This window comes from Canis lupus, chromosome 1 (assembly GCF_048164855.1).
Source record: "Canis lupus baileyi chromosome 1, mCanLup2.hap1, whole genome shotgun sequence".
Lineage (NCBI taxonomy): Eukaryota > Metazoa > Chordata > Mammalia > Carnivora > Canidae > Canis > Canis lupus.
Genome location: NC_132838.1, coordinates 65,607,479 through 65,625,602, shown reverse-complemented (window position 1 = coordinate 65,625,602; position 18,124 = coordinate 65,607,479). Strand labels below are relative to the sequence as shown.

At 41.6% G+C, this 18,124-nt stretch overlaps 1 protein-coding gene and 1 long non-coding RNA gene across 7 annotated transcripts in view; one reads left to right on the top strand and one right to left on the bottom strand.

Annotated features, from left to right (window-relative positions):
* Window positions 1-18,124, bottom strand: part of NCOA7 (nuclear receptor coactivator 7) — a 154,479-nt gene that overhangs the window by 98,361 nt on the left and 37,994 nt on the right. The window contains exon 1 of one of the 6 annotated variants that reach the window (XM_072833098.1): window positions 6,964-6,979. The exons of the other annotated variants lie outside the window; for them this stretch is intronic. The gene's annotated coding sequence lies outside the window, so the exon portion shown is untranslated. Of the gene's footprint in view, window positions 1-6,963; window positions 6,980-18,124 lie in introns of those variants that run through there. 6 annotated transcript variants of the gene reach the window in all.
* LOC140618226 (uncharacterized) lies at window positions 15,119-16,588 on the top strand. Its single transcript, XR_012018436.1, has 3 exons — window positions 15,119-15,234; window positions 15,381-15,568; window positions 16,182-16,588. It is a non-coding gene; the product is annotated as an uncharacterized lncRNA (long non-coding RNA).

Sequence of the window (18,124 nt, the reverse complement as noted above, 5' to 3'; positions counted from 1 at the left end):
TCACCCTTCACCTGGTTAATTCCTCCAAGATCAGGTCAAATGTTACTTCCTTGTGAAGGCCTTCCCTGATGCCCAGGATTGGGCAGGTCCTCCTGCAAAGGTCTCTATGCTGCCATTAATTTTTCCTTGCAGCACTTAGCAATAGTCTAATTGAATCATCACTACTACAAAGTAGCTGTTCAATATCTGGTTCTCCCCCATAGAACACAGGCTCCTTGAGTGAAGAGACAATGTCTGTCTTAGTTACACATCAGTACAGACTCAGTGCTCAGCACAGGATACACACCAGAAGCAAGATAACGTTTGCTGAACAAACGGGTAAACGATGCCTTCGTTAGCCACTCACTGATTCCTGTTCACTCAGTAACTCAGCTTGACCAAGAAATCAGCTTAAGTAGTTTTTAAGATATTTTCTAGCCCTAAATTCCATATGAACAACTAAGAGATTCAATCCAAATTATAGGGGGATTGATTATTCAGAGAACAAAATCTTTTATTATTTTAAATGAAATTTCTTAGAATTTTCTTACAGGTGTGAAGGACTAACTATACTTTGTCCACAATATTTAATAAGCATTATTTATATCTCTAAGTCACTTCAGCTTTACCTCGTGATGATTTCAGACACACAGATAAGTATTTCATGAGAGCTTTCCATGGTTAAAGCCAAACATTTGCGTTTACTAAAAACAAAAACAAAAATAAGCCACCCACGTGTTTCTTTTAATATTTCTCTCACGGTGTATCAAATCACGACTTATTTTTAAAGATTCTTTATCATGTCTTGATGATCTCCCTATAAAAATAGTTTTGCGTGCAGTCTTGATTTTTAAAAACCAGTGACAACTTCACAGCTGAACCTGTCATTTTTTTTTTTTTCTTAAAGTTCCATTATTATTTCTTACGGGAAACAATCTGTAGAACTAACAAAATGGAAGGAAGAGACAGAGGCAAGAAGGCCTCACTAACTTAAGCTAGTGACCCGCCTATAATAGCTCTAGGAGGAAGTGAGGAACAGGATTGTGATTGGGGAAGGATTAGGAAAGGTTCTGGGCCTTGCCTTAAGGCTGCATCTGTTAGCAGGGAGCCAAAGCAACCTCCTGCCTCCATCCTGATTGACATGAAAGACCAGCCCCACTTATTTCTTCTAAGAGATTTAGTGGTCTGCTTAATCACCTAAATGTTTTTTGTGTATGTATGTGACCTTCACTATTAGCACATTCGTCGTTCCTGGTTTCTCACCCCCCTACCTCCACTGCCACCCTTAATTTCTTATTTTCCCTTCGGTGAGATTAAACTACAAGGATCACTTAAAATTATGACTCCAAAGTAACCAATCACCAGATTTCTAAAGCCAACAGTTTCACTCTTTGCTAACACAGAGGGGGGCAGAAACTTGTTCTGAAAAACATAAATGTTCCATTAAACAGAATTTCTAGAAATTGGAAAATAATTTATATAAGATACAAGAAAGAAAGCCACTCCGAGGCTCCAGAGAGAAAATGAAACCAGTAACAGCATTCCGGTGGGTAGGCCATGGGGCAGGGAGAAGGCAGCTCGGGCACCATGCGGTGCTGGGACACAACAGTGTGATGGTGTCCCATGGATGTGAGACCTGCCTCAGAGGCCATGCAAGAAAAAACAAGGGCACCTGAGAGATCACAGCAATCCCTCACCACGGGTCCTGTCAAAGAACTTCCCACTCACAGCAGCACTTCCCCAGGAAGTACACTGGGTGCTGAGTTTCACTATAAATCGGTTGTGAATTCTGAGCAGGCTATCAGCCAAAGCTGATGAGAAAAATCATGAACTTTGGGTGAACTTTGCTGTGCTAGACCCTCATTGGGCGTAAATGAAGGATCCTTCCTGATCAATAAAAAATGGGACTGGTTAAAGCCAATCATTTCTGGGCTTATGGACCCATTCCTCCTATTCAGGGTGCAAACTTTCATCCTCAGGTAAGCATAACCAACGAACTGATGTGTGCTCTCTTGCCTGGGAAGTAATAAAATTAATTTAGTAATTGTTTTGCTGATCCATTTAATAATTAAAAGTAAAGAGGAAGGTATTGGTGGCTTCTTGACAAGAGCAATAAAAGCAACCCAAATTTGCCCTGATAGAATTAGACTTAGCATGCTAATTAACAAAGTGGCAGAGAAGAGCCTAAGAATGATCAAAACCATCAGTCAAGAAAGAGTAACTGGTTCAGACACATAGTCAAGGGATGGATCCCCAACATTTCAAGAAACATGAAATGACTCTCTAGTGACTGAAGTTCTAGGAAGGAATTTTATAGATTTGGGTCTTCAACAATGTTTGCCCCTTACTTTCCAGTTGAAGATGATGACTGTAAGTCAAAGGGAAGACAAGGGAGTATACAGCAGATGGTGAGAAAGACGTGCCCCAAACGATTGGCTTCTCTCAAAGAACATTTCTCTCAAAGTGTTCCCATCACATGTAAATCCCACGTATTTTCATGCCTCTCTGCAAACAAACACAGTCTTCCCTCCATATGAAACTTCTCTCTTTCATGCTCTCTTCATGACATCTGAAGACTGCACAATATCACCAAATCTTTTATGATGATGCCCAGGCTCTTCTGGACAGTCACTTCCCCTGCCCCATACTCTTAAGCACTTGGCAGTCCCCTTATCCGGTACTTATCCCATTGTTGCTTCTTTTATAAGCATCCTGTTATTACACCAGACTGTACATTCCTACAAATGTTGTTTTGTTTTTTTTTTTAATTTGCATAGAGTTAACACACAGTGCTACGCCAGTTTCAGGGGTACAGCACAGGAACTCAGCTTCTCCATATGTCATGCTGTGTACACCACAAGTGTAGCTACTACCATCTATCATCATACGACGCTCTAACAGTATCATTGACTACACTCCCCATGCCGTGCCTTTTATTCTCATGACTTATCCAGTCCATACCTGGAAGTCTGTATGTCCTTCTCCCCTGCACCCCTTTTGTTGAGCCTGTTGAGGAAGTAAAGCAGAAAGGATCTCAAGAAACAAATGTGTCCTGATGAACTCAAGTTTTCAATAGGCATATACAAACAATGGCAGAGAGGAGCAAAATGAGGCTCAAACAAAAGCAACAAGCTTAACAGAAACCTAGAAGAGCAACAATGGAGGGGCATCTAAGTGGCTCAGTCGGTTAAGCATCTGCCTTTGGTTCAAGTCACGATCTCAGGGTACTGGGATTGAGCCCTGCATCGGTCTTCCTGCACAGTGGGGAGTTTGCTTCTCTCTCTCTCTCCCTCTCTGCCCCTCCCCACCGCTCGTTTTCTGTCTCTCAAATAAATAAAATCTTAAAAAACAAAAAAATAACAATGGAAATCTGAGGCTCAGGATGAGCAGATGGTTGTAAATCAATGCAAAGGAAATTTTCAGGATGTTCAGAGAATGAGCCTGCAAGCAGCAGTAGGGCCACAGCCCACAGCACACTGGGCGAAGTTAACTCATAAGAATGAGAAAGCAGATCTGGTCCACTCTAACGTGGCAGCTCTACCAAAGAGACTAAGTGACAGACTAAAAAGGATGAAGCATCACGGCTAAGAAAATGAAATCCAGGACGAAGTCTTTAGCCCTGAAAGAAACAACTCCCTGAGTTGTGGAACCATTACCAGTAATCTCTGAAATAGCATGGAGAAAAACAGGAATTAGGAAAAAAAAATTCTGGTTTTCAAAAGAAGAAAAAATCAGATTCTAGAAACAATGTACTGAGCAGCCTGATAATGACTCCCTGAAAAATAAACTGACAGATATTAGACCAATCATCTGTGATTACTTGAAAAGAAATTACTGACTGCTAGGAACCACCATGGATTCATATGAAAATGAGGGAAAACGAACAAACATAATTCTCTTTTTTATTAGTACTGCTAGATTGGGCATTTCAATGAGCATGTCGCAAGGGACACTATATCAAGATTTCACTGAGGCCCTTGAAAATGTCTGATGCTACCTTCTTAAAAGTAAGATGGAAGAGCACCCGCATGGCTCAATGGTTGAGCATCTGCCTTTGGCCCAGGGCATGACCCCCGACCCCCGGGTCCTGGATAGAATCCCGTATCAGGCTCCTTGCATGGAGCCTGCTTCTCCCTCTGCCTATGTCTCTGGCCTCTCTCTCTCTCTGTGTCTCTCATGAATAAATAAATAAAACATTTTTTAAAAAAGTAAGATGGAAATAGCTGGGCTAGAGAATTTAGTTAACTCAGAGCAAGTTGGTTTATAGCACGTTGCAAGACTGAAAGATAATTATTTAATTCACTGATGGTACTAATGTGTCATAATGCATACAGTTCTCCCATTCAGCATTTTTATCAATTACTTGGGTAAGGACATAGAAAGCATGCTGTTCAGGTTATAAATCTGACCCAAGTGAGGAAGGACAGCAGATGTTTTTGATGTAAAAAAAAAAAAATAGGTTTCAATATGCCTGAGAAATTAGAATAAAGGATAGAAAACAAACAAAACTCCAATTCATAAGGAAACACATTATCTTCCCCTCTGTATAATTGTTACCAACAAACAAAATATAATGCTGTATTAATGAAAATAAAAGGATAACACATAATATTCTTATAAACGCAGTATTCAGACCATACTGAGGTAGTGAAGAATCTGAAAACTGTCTTAGATGGAGAGATTTAGAAACTTAGGGTATTTATCATGGAAAAGAGAAGGTTCAGAAAAAAACATGATGTTACCTTCAAACATATACAATGATAATATATGAAAGTGGGATTTCATGTGGATTTTTAGTGACTAAGAGTAAGTAGGATAAGCTGAAAAAATAAATTTTAACTAAAAATTTAAAAACAAGTTTCTACTGACATGAGCTTTTCAAGTAAGAAATAAGTAGCTTGGGGGGGGCGGGGGCAGAGGGGGAGTGGTCTGAAACACTCCAACGTTCAAATTGGAAAGTTCAAATGCAGGTTGAAAAAGGCCTATTCGGGATGCCTGGGTGGCTCAGTGGTTGAGCATCTGTCTTTGGCTCAGGGCCTGATCCCAAATCCTGGGATCAAGTCCCACGTCGGGCTCCTTGCATGGAGCCTGCTTCTCCTCCCTCTGCCTGTGTCTCTGCCCCTCTCTATGTCTCTCATAAATAAATAAATAAACTCTTTTAAAAAAAAAAAAGAAAAAGAAAAACAAAAAGGCCTATTTGTCAGATGCAGCAGAGACTTTGTCTGTGGCATGGTGGCCCCAATGACCTCAGCCCCTCCCCTAAAAGATTTCATGCTTCTGAACTTAGACACGGTGCCTGTATCAAGAAGACTGAGTGGAAAAAGAAAAATGAGACGTCAAGCTAACACGAGTCTGATGCTTACTAAAGAAAACGCTATCTTTTCCTTCTAATTTCTCAACCACTCCTTCCAGGCTCCCAGAGCATTAACAAAATACTTTATTACCTGGTGCCTCTACATCCCATACCTACTGCGCGAGAGGGGCTGGAGTTCCTCATATGCTGTGCCTATAAAATGAAGTCACTGTGAGACCGTGCACTTAAAAAAAAAAAAAAAAAAGTCTTGGAGACAGTCGTTAGAATTCTGATTGCAGGAAAAGAAATTTAACAGCTGTTATCAGAGCTGTGCAGACATAATCATCCCAGTGCACACAATGTCTACTTGAAAATGCAGGAAGAGGGGATCCCTGGGCGGCATCCTGGAGTCCCGGGATCGAGTCCCACATCGGGCTCCCTGCATGGAGCCTGCTTCTCTCTCTGCCTGGGTCTCTGCCTCTCTCTCTCATGAATAAATAAATAAAATCTTAAAAAAAAAAAAAAAAAAGGAAAAGAAAATGCAGGAAGATTGCTAATGGCTTGCTTTCTGTACACACAAGAGGATACCACAGCAGGCTCCTACGGAGCAGGAGCGGTTCTCGTCAAACACAGGAACATACACCAAGTTCCTACACATCTAGATGTCACTGGCCGCAGCATCAAGACGCACATGCTTCATTTAAAATACACATGAACGACTAAGGCTCATCTATAATAGAAAAGTTATGTTCAAACACCAATATTTTAATCTGGTCACTTAAGGGTTTATTTTTAAAATTCCTATCAGTAAGGGAAAAGTCAAACATTTAGGAATTCTCCAGCTACGTCTGGTCATATAATATAAAGAGGACACATTACTAGCTGCTTAAAAAAATTTTTATGACAAAATTTCTATAAAGTTCTAAGTGAACAGATTACGATTAAAAACTTCTAAGACAGAATAGATTTATTCTGCCTATTTTTACACTACCTTTGGAAGGCAGTAGGGAAGCAGTAGCTAATCAGGGCCCAAGAGCTGAACACAGCAGGAAGAAACCCTGATGCAGTGTGCACTAGCTATATAACCTGGGGAGTTACTGAACCAGGCCAAGCTTGCTCTCTTGCCCATTGAAATGAGGAAACTACCACCATCTACCTTGTGGATTTATTCTAGGGATTAATAAGATTGATTTTGTAAGCCTCCTAGTACACAGTGAGCAATCTGCAAAAAAGAGGGGAGAACCGCCAATATATACAAGTAAAACTTGGCAGCGTATTATAGGCCCCGGCTGGACAGGGTATAGGCAACCTGAAGTGGCTCATCTCCTGCTTTATTGCTTTGTGAATGTTCCCATAACTTTATATAAGGTCAGTCATCAAGCTGGCCTCTCCGGGGGACCCCGTCCTCCGTTAACCAACAACCATTCTTTATTTCTCTTCCTTCTCCATCTTTATAAACTTACTCTTCCTTGACCTTCACCATCTCCCTCCTGCCATGGCCCTAATTTTTGGCTTCCTTTCCCAGCCAAGTTCCCAGAAGAATTACCTAGAAGCTGTGTCTGTTCCCTTACTTCCCATCTGTATTACACTGGCTCCTCCCACGATGGCACTGAAATGGCTTTTATTCAATCAACAGTGGTCTCCAAGTGGCCAAACCTACTGGCTACTGTTCAGTCCTCATCTTAATTTACCTCTCACTGCTTCCAAATCCTCTGGTCGTTCTTTCTTAAAATGCCTGCTCTTTTCTCTCAGCGGCGGTGATTCCATCGCTTCTGGATTTCACCCTGCCAGACCACTAAATGCTGGAGTTACTCAATTCTGTTCCCCATTCCTAAGTTCTGTTCTCTTTTCACGTTACATTCTCTCCCTATATGATCTCATCCATTCCCCTGATGGCTGGAGCCAACAAGTCCTCAACTTCTCTCTCAGCCCAGACCACACTGTTTTCACTCCAGGCACATACACCCAACTGTACATTTAGTGGTTCTACTGGGATGTCGCCCAGGCATCTCAAAATTAACACGTCCAAGCTTAAATTCTTGAGGTTCCCGCTCAAAACTGTTATTTTTCTAGTCTCCCCATTTCATGGCACCTCCATTCCTCTAGTTGCTTAATCCAAATTCCCAAACATGGCCAACAAACCCACGTGACCTTCCCCAGCCCACTTCTCCACCCTTCTGTGCTGCCCTCCTCCCTAAAGCACTCTGGTCCAGCCCCACTGGCCTTCCTGAAGACCCAGGAATCTGCTATGCCTTCGCCCCACTTAAGGTCTTTGAATCTAAGTGTTTCCTCTACTTAGACCAGACCCCTCCTTTCCTTTCTCCCCAGTCCCTCTCCTAAACACGCAGATCATATGGCACATCCTGCCCATACCCTGATCTGCTTAAATATTATTCTCCAGAGGTCTTCCTTGAGTATCACTCCTATCTAAAGCAGATACTGCCCTTACAATTCTTTCATAACATCCTGTTATTTCCCCTCATAGCAAACCCTGCCATTTCTAATGACACATGCATTTGTATTTCCTTATTGAATGTCCTTGTGAAAAATAGTCTCTGTAAGACTAAGACCCACGTTTGTGGTGGTCACCATTCTACCCTCTGGGCTTAACAGATACAGCAGACACGTAAGGTCTTTCTAAGATAGAAGCAATGCACAAGCTTCTCCCCCTAACACAAGAATCTATTTCAAATCCAAGGATAAACATTATATGACTCTATTAAAATCTTACATTTGAGTAAGTCAAAGACCTGAGAGATGTCTTTAAGTATCTACTTGAATCAGATAATATAAAAACCAATACAGTCATTTATTCAAACTTAGAAAAAGGTTTTCTTGTGCATTAGAAATTAACAGGAAGAAAGTCAAGATTATTTATATTAGGTTTATAACTCAATTAATTTTACAATTTTAAGTTTTCATTGACCTGTTAATGAACATACATATTGCACTTAAAGATTAGATATTTATTTTTAACTGCTTTTCATGTTTTAAAAAATCCATATATTCTTATAAAAGATAAACTGTTATATGCTTTTACACCGAAAAATCCATTTACTCTTGTAAAAGAAAAATAACCTGAAATCCTAATTATATATGCTCAGGGCTATGGTTAAAAAAAAATTAAATTTCTCTCACTATCTAGTAAAAGTAGTTGATTTAGCAAAAGGAAACACCCCCACTTAGACTTTAACAAAAAAATGGAGCCATTGAAATGGATATGACTCAGTCCCCTGTGACCTCACCAGCATCTGCTTCAATTACCTTCTGAAAATGAAATAACCAAATTACCATTCAGCTTTCTGCTGTGCTAACAAAATTAATCTGAAATATCAAAATTCATCTGCTTTAAATTATGTATTATATAATTTCTAAACCAAAACCTCTTCTAGCTCTAAATTGTGAAGAACATGCACCGTGGTTGTCATAATCAACAATAACATAGTCTCACAGACACAGGACAAATGAATAAAATGATTAACGACCTGGCTCAAACCATCCTTGACAGTAATTTGATTTAAATCATGCCACCTAATTCAAAATCAGAATCAATCAACTTTGCATCTATTCTGCTTTGTACAACAGATGTGATCTTAAAAATGTATGTGTAAACTATGTTTTAAATGTTGGAGAGTGATTCAGAAATATAATTTGGTTTTGGGAGGGGTTTAGTATAGAAAATAATATTTAGGGGCACCCGGGTGGTCCAGTTAGTTAAGCGTCTGCCTTTGGCTCGGGTCATGATCTCAGGGTCCTGGGATGGAGTCCTAGGGACTCCTTGCTCAGCAGGGCCTCTCCCCCTGCTTGTGCTGTCAGATAAATAAATAAAATTAAAAAAAAATAGAATAAAATATTTAAAGCATGAATAACTGGCCTCTAATTTAACTGCTTCCTAAATTCACATGATCATATTCTGATCATCTAGTCTGTCAAGTATTCCATAAATACACTAATAAATACCACTTTAAAATTTTAATGTAATCCATATTCTTATTCTATGGTTCTTCTATATCTATTTCATATGCTATGGTCACACCTAAACAATTTCATCTTACAATCATCGAGTGACATTTCTCACTCTAGTGCAGGGTAGCCCCACCTTCCAGTCATCTTTGACTCTTCTTCAAGTGAAATCAGGTACACAGTAGTAGTATAGAACTATTGAGAAAAGGCCTCCTTTTTGCTCTCCACCACTTTCTGCCTCAGCAGAAGCTAACTCCTGTCTTGCTTTGGCAGGAGACCCACGGTTTCCCTGGTCCAACTAACTCCTCTTCCCTTCTCATCCCCAGGACACCTGGATTCATGCTCTATGAATTCAGCACCTGCCTTATTTGGTGCTGAATCACACTGTAAACTACTACGTGTCTTACTTGGTCTCCTTAAACTTGGCCCATTATCCTTTTCACTTCCAATTTCATTTATGTGTGAGAAGCAAAAAGCTGGAAAAAGTAGGCAGGGCTGGTGCACATTCGTTGGCATAATACTCCACAAAATGAATACAGAAAAAAAAAAAAGGGATGTTAACCATTTTGCTTATGCAAACTGTATTTGAAATGGTGAATGAAGGAAAAAGGAAGTAAAAACTCATGAACACATGACCAATGGCTCAAGCACCAAGCATCTTTACAAAATAAAAGTGCCCAAGCAAGGAGAATATCAGATGTTTGGGCCTCCAACTGTGAATCTAGAGAGGAAATAATAGGGCACTTCTTGCCACATCCCTAAAAATACAGACAAAGGTCAGGAGATTGGTGACACTTTTGCTGGTATGTGGAGACTTTCAAAGTTTCCTTGAAGCACCAGAGATTCCTACTTTGCTCCAAATTTCCCAAGAACAATTTGGTATTGACAATCAGAAAATACCAGTTTAGTACTTTGATACATTTTATCATTTAGATCATTGAGTCTCAATGATCCCTGCCTGGATAACCAATCAATTTCTATAAAATTCAATTCAACATAGTTGAATAAAGAATATGGCATACTGACTAGAGACACGGCTATGAGGTCTGGGACACCCAGGTTGAGTCCTGGATCTGCCACTCTGTAGTCATGTGACCTTGGGCAAATCCACAACATCTATAATAAAGTTCAGCATCTTTATCTTAATTGGGATGATAGCAGGACCTACTTCATGGCGTAATTAGGAGATTACATGAGGACACAAATGTGTCTCTGTTACACAGCAAATGTTCAACAGATGTTATCATTCACCCTGAATGACCGTTAGATGCAGGGCATAAAGTCAGCCCTTGTGAGAAATAGAAAAATGAGAAAGAACCAACAATACATAACAAAAAATAAGGCAGAGAAGGTGAGAATGTTATGGGTACATCCAAAGGGCCCCAAGGGAAGGGAAGGCATGAGGAGGCCGTAGCAATGTGCTCTGAGTAGGAGAGCAGAGGAGGGCACGTCTAGTGTTTGTGTAGGTGTGTATGTGGTTAGGGGTGGGAAGTTAAGATTGAAATGAAATAGGAAAGGTGTCAAGGAGATGGAATCACAGTTACCAATGGGTTTGCCATCGCTGTAGACACAGAGAGGACAGCGGCAGCAAAGCTCATCATACAAATAAAGTGTCAGACGGGGACAGAAAAATCTAAATAGGCTATAAAGACAGAAAGGTAGGAATGATATTCCTATTGTGCAGAACCTCAAATTTGAGAGAAGACTCCGGGATGCAGAAGTGACATACCTGAACTTTGTCTCAGGAAGACTAATCCGGGAAGATGTGTGGGAAGACAGGCAATTAGTGTTTGACTTATGAGGGCAGAAGGGGTGACGACTGATGGAATTTTCAGATACAAGTTTTGGGGGAAAAGAAAATATTTTCTACTGAAATCACCAACAACTGGAGTCCAGGCCTGAGCAAGGAAGCTCCTGAGCTGTGAGCACAAAGCATTATCCTGGTTCAGGACTCAATTTCTCACACTGCAGAGTCGCTGTACCAGCAATAATGAAAGTCTTCGAGGGCATGTGCCAAAGTGTCTCTGGCTGCAACAATGCCAAGTTTCAGACAAGTTCAGAAGTCAGTTCAGTTGAAGTCTTCCTCAACTGTCAGCAACAACATTAAAAAAGGAGGAAGACAGCTTAAATCATTTACTTTTTGAGGGCTTCGGATCTTACCTGCGTCTAGAGTCTCGGGTCTTTCCCTGAAGGCTGGGACGACAGCATGTTTACGGACACGTTTCAAGGGATATATCAACTCCCTGAAAATTTGCACCAAATGTATGCCTCTGTATTTATTCTTCTTTTTTCCCAATTGTTCCAGTATTCCTCATTTAGGCAGCATGCTTTTATATTAAAATCCATTAGTGCTTATCTTTCATTGGTACTTACTTTAAAGATTTTACATACATATTTTAATTCACTCAATCTTCCAACAATATCTTAAGGTAGGTACTGTTATTGTCCCCATTTTGGAAAAAACTATACACAGGTCCCTGCAGCTAATAAGTAGTTCTCCAGAGGAGAAACTTATGGGGGGCCCACAAACAAAAAAAAGTTCCCCAAGCTTCACCATCAAAATGGTTCCCCACTTTGGTAGTTTCGTTAGGTTACAACTCCATCAGGTCTCACTCCAAGATCTAGGACAATCCAGAACAGCCTGAGATTTCAAGAAGAAAGACCCACGCTTGTCAGTGATCCTCGAGATTGGTTTTATAGGGAGCCATTACACTGCACTGGGGGAAAATATATTTATATAACAGGTACTTCACGTACAGCTGTCTTTGAACAGTTGGTTAACATGTATTAGATCAACAATTTTCAAAGAAATTTTTTGTTCCAGGAGGAAAAACAGCCTCACTCCCAGTATACCAACCACCAAAGACTCCTCTAGAACAATGAGTTCTTTTTATCATGGCCCCCAGGAAAAAATAATTTTAAACTGTGATTCAAGACATACATGCTTGTATACATTTAAAACAACATTTTCATGAAATACTGTTTATTCTGACTACCTACAACATATTCTGGTATTTTCCATTCAGTCTAGCTTTAGTCCAGACTAATCTATTCTGTTCCATTCCATTAGAAAAAGTGCTGGTTCTTATCCACTAAATTGATTTCACGACGCCCCAGTGGGCTGTAACCTATAGACTGAAAAGCCGTACACTACACGGAATTAAATCAAGTCATTTTGCCTGTTCCTTAAAAACAAAGCAAAAAGCATGAGCTTCTCTGTTAATGTCTAAATGTTTATAAGACTTTTTAAAAATCTGTAGAGAAAAGTCAATGATTTCCTAAAAACATGAGCAGCTCCAACTTGACCATGGATATTTTCCCCATTAATGAATGACAGGCAATATGTAAGTGTTCTCTTAAACTCTGCTTGATCTGAACTCAATCAAAAAAATACAAAGCATAAGCCTTAAAGAACATTACAGCTCATTTAGGAGTTTAATTGGCAATTGGTAATATTTCCAAATAAGGCACAAGCAGCTTTCCTATAGGAAATGGGTTTTAAAATATTCTCAGTCTTTTTTAAGAACAATAAAATTGCTGAATACTAAAAATTTGTGGTGATAAAAATTAAGACCTGGGGCGCCTGGTGGCTCAGCGGGTTAAGCGTCTGCCTTTGGCTCAGGTCATGATGCTGGGGTCCTGGGATCGAGCCCCAGTTCGGGTTCCCTGCTCAGTGGGGAGCCTGCTTCTCTTTCTCTCTTCTGCTCATGCTCTCTCACACACTCTTGCTCTCTCTCAAACAAATAAATTAATTAAAGAAAAAAGAAAAAATCAAGGCTCAGAAACCATTTAGATCCTACATTAAAGAAGCTGCTTTGTATACTGTCTTCCAGTTGGTCAAAAAATATTTAACACTTGCTACATGCCAACCACTATTTTGTTTAACAAGGCACATGGAAGGAGCAGTGACCTATGCAGAGTCCCACGGCTCCAGACGGCCCATCTGGGGGTGGGGGGGAGTGACTGCAAACACATGAACCAGAGCTATGAAGATCACACACAGAAGTGTCCCTGGGCAGTGCTATGGAGCACTGCAGGCACTCATGGCAATCACAGTCTTCCAGGACGGTTCTTAGAATTTGAAATCAAATACGCTCTCCAGTAAAACCAACTCACACGGCGTCCTTTCCAAACCCATGTACAATTTTTCCTACTTACCACATAATGAGGCCAATAACATGTTCTAATCCCCTTCTCAAGAGTAAAAATTAGTGCTTAATGCAATTTAAACAGAGATAATATGGAATGAAGAAAAGCAATCAGAGATACAGACAAAGGAGACTGGGTTTCAGGGCTCAGCTCGTCCATTTAAAGGCTAAGTGACTGGAGGCAAGTTATTTAACCTCCGAACTACAGATGTGTCATCTGCATTTAGATCTCCTCGCATGATCACTGTGAAGATAAAGGGAGAGAATGTATGCGAAGGCACTTTGTAAAGTGCCAACAAATGCTATTATCATTACCTTTTATTAGAATCCCTAGACATAGTGAACCTGAGAGCATAAAATATTAACCAAATATTAAGAGACTATGGAATGAACATTTACCCAGCACTTAAAACAGTTCTAGTTGCTTTTCATGTATCAGCTCAATTAAAACCTACATTATGACTGAATATTTGAATCCAACCGCCGGTAACATTACAGTTTTTCCTCAAATCTTAGACATGCTAAGGTTCTTCTCTAATGGTCCTTGGCCCGCAGGAAAAAACAATCTACAGACTGTTAATTAAAGGAAGGGCGAGAGTTCACATCACACCACCCCACCCATGTGGCATATTCCTTCTGAGCACAGGCCTACCACAAAGCAGCAACTCTCTCTTAGGGTCCAAAGGCAGCCTCTGTGGGGCTGGAGAGGCAGAGTCCTCCCTGTATCCTCAGCAATGCTGCGGACCAACCGGCCAGACCCACCCAGTTGACACCTGCCACTAGATCCTAGACTCTATACTCGCCCAAAAGGGCATTCTGGGGTTTTCTGTATTTCTGCATCCATTTCTATTTATAGGCAACTACTCTTCTTCGATAAGAGGCAATCCCAGCGAGTAACATGGATCTCTGCAACCCTGTGAAGCCCTGACTTGCACGGATAGGCTAACCAGACTGCAGGTTTCCTACTGCCTAAGTTGGTCGATACTCTGACATTAAACTTGACGAGACGTAGTATGAGATGTCCTCAAGCTATAAACAAGTTTGTTTTTTAAAAGGTCACTTAGAATGCAGGATGCACTTCTCACATCAATCACAGTGATGTGAATTAACCCGTGTTCTACAGGCCCCCTTCTGCCGCCGAGCGGCCCCACTGCCATGGGCAGCACTGCAGAGCATAAGCTGTGGCAGCAGGACGGACCTGGGCTCAAATCCTGCCTCACCTGCCTGCTGCCAAATCCCACTAAAGTTTATCCAACTCCTCTGAGTCTCAATTTCCATAACAAAATGTATTTGGGTATGAAAATGTTTATAGGTCAGATGCTTGGTCTGAAGGTCATTTAGGCCAGTGCTCCCATCCTTTTTCCCAGGAAAGTCTGCACAGAAGAGGATAATCCTCACACTGCACATGCCACTCATGGCTATAGGGGACCAGCCTACGTGGTCCCACCAGGCCACTCAAAGGGCAGAGGGGTCGGTGTCTCTGTCATGCTCACTCAACACGTGAGAAGGTGTCAAACCCCAAGGGTGAGCCTCTAATCCTCAGTTAATATACATAAAGGGGCCTGGCACGGGGCTGGCGGGTCACTGAGAATTTCACCTTGTGGGCTTGGGCTCCAACTCTGAAATAAAAGGGTGCCTCAGAATTCTCAAAGCCCATGGGATGATGTAATTCCACTTTAGGCAGTTCCAGAACTTAGCTGAGCTCATAACAACATTGTTCCTTTGGGAACTGTGCTTGTACTCTGGACTGCTGTGCTTACTCCTGCCTCCCTGATTTGAACCACAGGAGTAGCTCATGGGATGGGAGTGGGATATCAAGATAAAGACTTTTAGGTGAAGATGAAAGTACAGGTAAGCAAAAGAGCTAAGGTCAGAGGTGACTGAGCACTCACAGTGCCAAGCATTCTGCATATATTACCTCAATTTTCACAGCATCTTGGTTTGGTTTTGTTTGAATGAGAGAGCCACACAATCGACTAGGAATATTTCCTTAAAAGGCTATCCGGTGGGTTCAAATACCAGACTCCAGAGCCGCCTGGAGTGGGCTGAAGAAGCAGCCAAACCCCAATCAGTGTGGATAAGGAAGCAGACCTGCTTCAACTCTGGTCCGCGTCGCTGTGTCCCATTTGGACCTCATCACCTTGGTTCAGGCTGGGAAGCTCCCTTCTTCAAAGCCATTTTGCTAGTAGGTTATTATTTGCCGTACTTAACAACAGCAAGAAATGTGGGGTGAAATTGAGAACACTTGGCCAAGGTTATAGGTTTCCAAACACAAGGTGTTCTGCTGATGGGTCAGAGGTTCAAGGACGAAGAATTGCCAGGGTAGAGGCTGGGGATGGAAGTGGGGGTTGTCAGAGGAGTGGGGATCGGAGCTAAGAGGGGAAGTGGGGGTTTTCAGAGAAGTGGGGACCGAGCTAACCTGCAGAGTCTGGGGTGGGAGGGTGAGGCAGGAAGAAGAGCATCACCCCCTCCAGGCTGCATGCTACTGGCTCTGAAGCGGGTGGGTAAGAGGAGAGCAAGTGGCAGCAGCAGCAGCTCTGATAACCAGGAAGGAGTGGGAAGACGCCAGCAAGTCCTGGGAAGAGGGACTTATGTGAACAAAACAGAATCTACTGATGAGTCTCTACCCCTCAGTGTCTATTTACAGACCCTGTCAGACCTTATCAGAGGGGAAAAGTAAATCTCCTACAAAATACTACTTTAGAGTAACTGAAAATGTATTTTTAATATCCTACCTTAACCCCCAATCCTGAAAGCTATGTTTTTGTTTTTTTTTTTTAATGTTCGAACGCACGAAGAGCCCAGAGTGACCTACCCTAAGATCACTAGATGGCTTCTAAATTCTGCAAAAGCCAAATGATGTCAAACAAAGTGTGGGAGAACTCTGTGTGGCACTACTGAAGAGAAACCTGCATTCTAACTATATGGGGAAGGAAGGGGGAGCAAGGGTCGTAATGGATAATGATCACCCCAGAGGATAACACAAGGAATATGACTGGCTTTAATAATTCAGGTTTCCATTTGGTTCAAGACCTGTCAAGTACCAAAGGATTAATCCTCATATATAATATACTAACTTTGTATAGACGAATTCACAGATTCTTTGCAAAACCATGGGGAAAAGGTGTTGAGAATCATTCAATCTGGAATAGATGACTGGTATGAAACAACACCCAAGATCCTGAAAACCAGGTGGGCCCGGGCCAGGAGATCCCGAAAACCAGGTAGGCCAGGGCCAGGAGATCCCGAAAACCAGGTGGGCCAGGGCCAGGAGATCCTGAAAACTCCTTAGCACTTATCCAGAATAAATCTATCTAGAAGTAACACTAATTCACCCTTGCATTTAGAGTCACACCGGCATATTTCAAGATAAAGTATAAGAAAGGAAGTATGGGAAGGGATCCTCAAGACACTGATTTCAATCCAAAACTGGTGAAACAGGGTCTTTCGACTTTGGCGTTAAAATCAGAGAGAGGGAGAAGGACACCAACAAAGGAGGTAGAAAAGGAGTTTTTACTGAACACATAGAAACATACAGCGTTTACGAAACCACAGCGTTTACGAGAAAACGGAGGCTATTTAATTTCATGGAAGGATAAAGGGCTGGAGAGAGGGGGAGCAGAGTTTAAAAGCAATTTTTAGGGTTTCAGATACATATTCTGGTAACAGGTAGAAACAAGGACAAATCTTCCTTTTGATCTCCTCTGCACTCTAGCAGAGATTTACATAAGGTGGTGTGATGGCGTCAGTTCAGCCTTCCCCTTGGCCTGACTTTACACTCTGCTGTGGAAATCTTGCTGGGACTGCCTTGATGCACACGGCTCCGGAGAAATCAGCCCTGTGTTGTCAGAAACTGACTTTCAGCTAGGTCCTGTTGGTAACTCCATGTTATGGTGACTCCACAGTTTAGCCAGAAAGCATTTGAAAAGAGCATTGACTTCGGTTGCCTCTTTTCTGATGATGGAGGGTTTTCTGGTTTGCCTTTTAGGCCGCCAATGCATTGTCATAGCTAAGATTTGTTCTCTCTCTCTCTCTCTCTCTCTCTCTCACACACACACACTTCCTAGTAACTAATCACGTTAGCATGCTGTTAGAATAGCATCACTGATTTTTGTTCTTGGCCTGTTATCCTTATGCTCCTAAGGTCATACTTAATTTTTGGCTATGCTTTCCTTTTCATTGTTAGAATACTTGTCACAAGAGGTCAAAGCCAGTGTAACAATTACACTTTGTATTTTTAAAAAAGATTTTATTTATTTATTCATGAGAGACACAGAGAGAGAAGCAGAGACACAGCCAGAGGGAGAAGCAGGCTCCATGCAGGGAGCCCGATGTGGGACTCGATCCTAGGACCCTGGAGTCACGACCTGAGCCGAAGGCAGATGCTCAACCCCTGAGCCACCCAGGCGTCCCAAAATTTACATTTCTGAGCTGAAACAAATGGTACCATTCATCCAGAACAGTTTCACCTTGCATCCTCGAGTGAAGGGGCTCCCCTTACTCTACATCTTAGGAACCAGAGGTGGTGAACTCTGAGCAGCCTGTGAACCACCAGGTACCCTTACTGCTGAACTCAGGGTGGATTTAAGCTGAGGAAGCAGGTACATAGCTTTCAAAATCGCTATACAGGGCATCCGTGAGCAAGAAAAAAAAAACCCATGTTGACCGAAACTCACATCTCATATAAAAATTAATTCAAACTGGATGACCGACAAGTATAAAACATAGTATTATACAACCT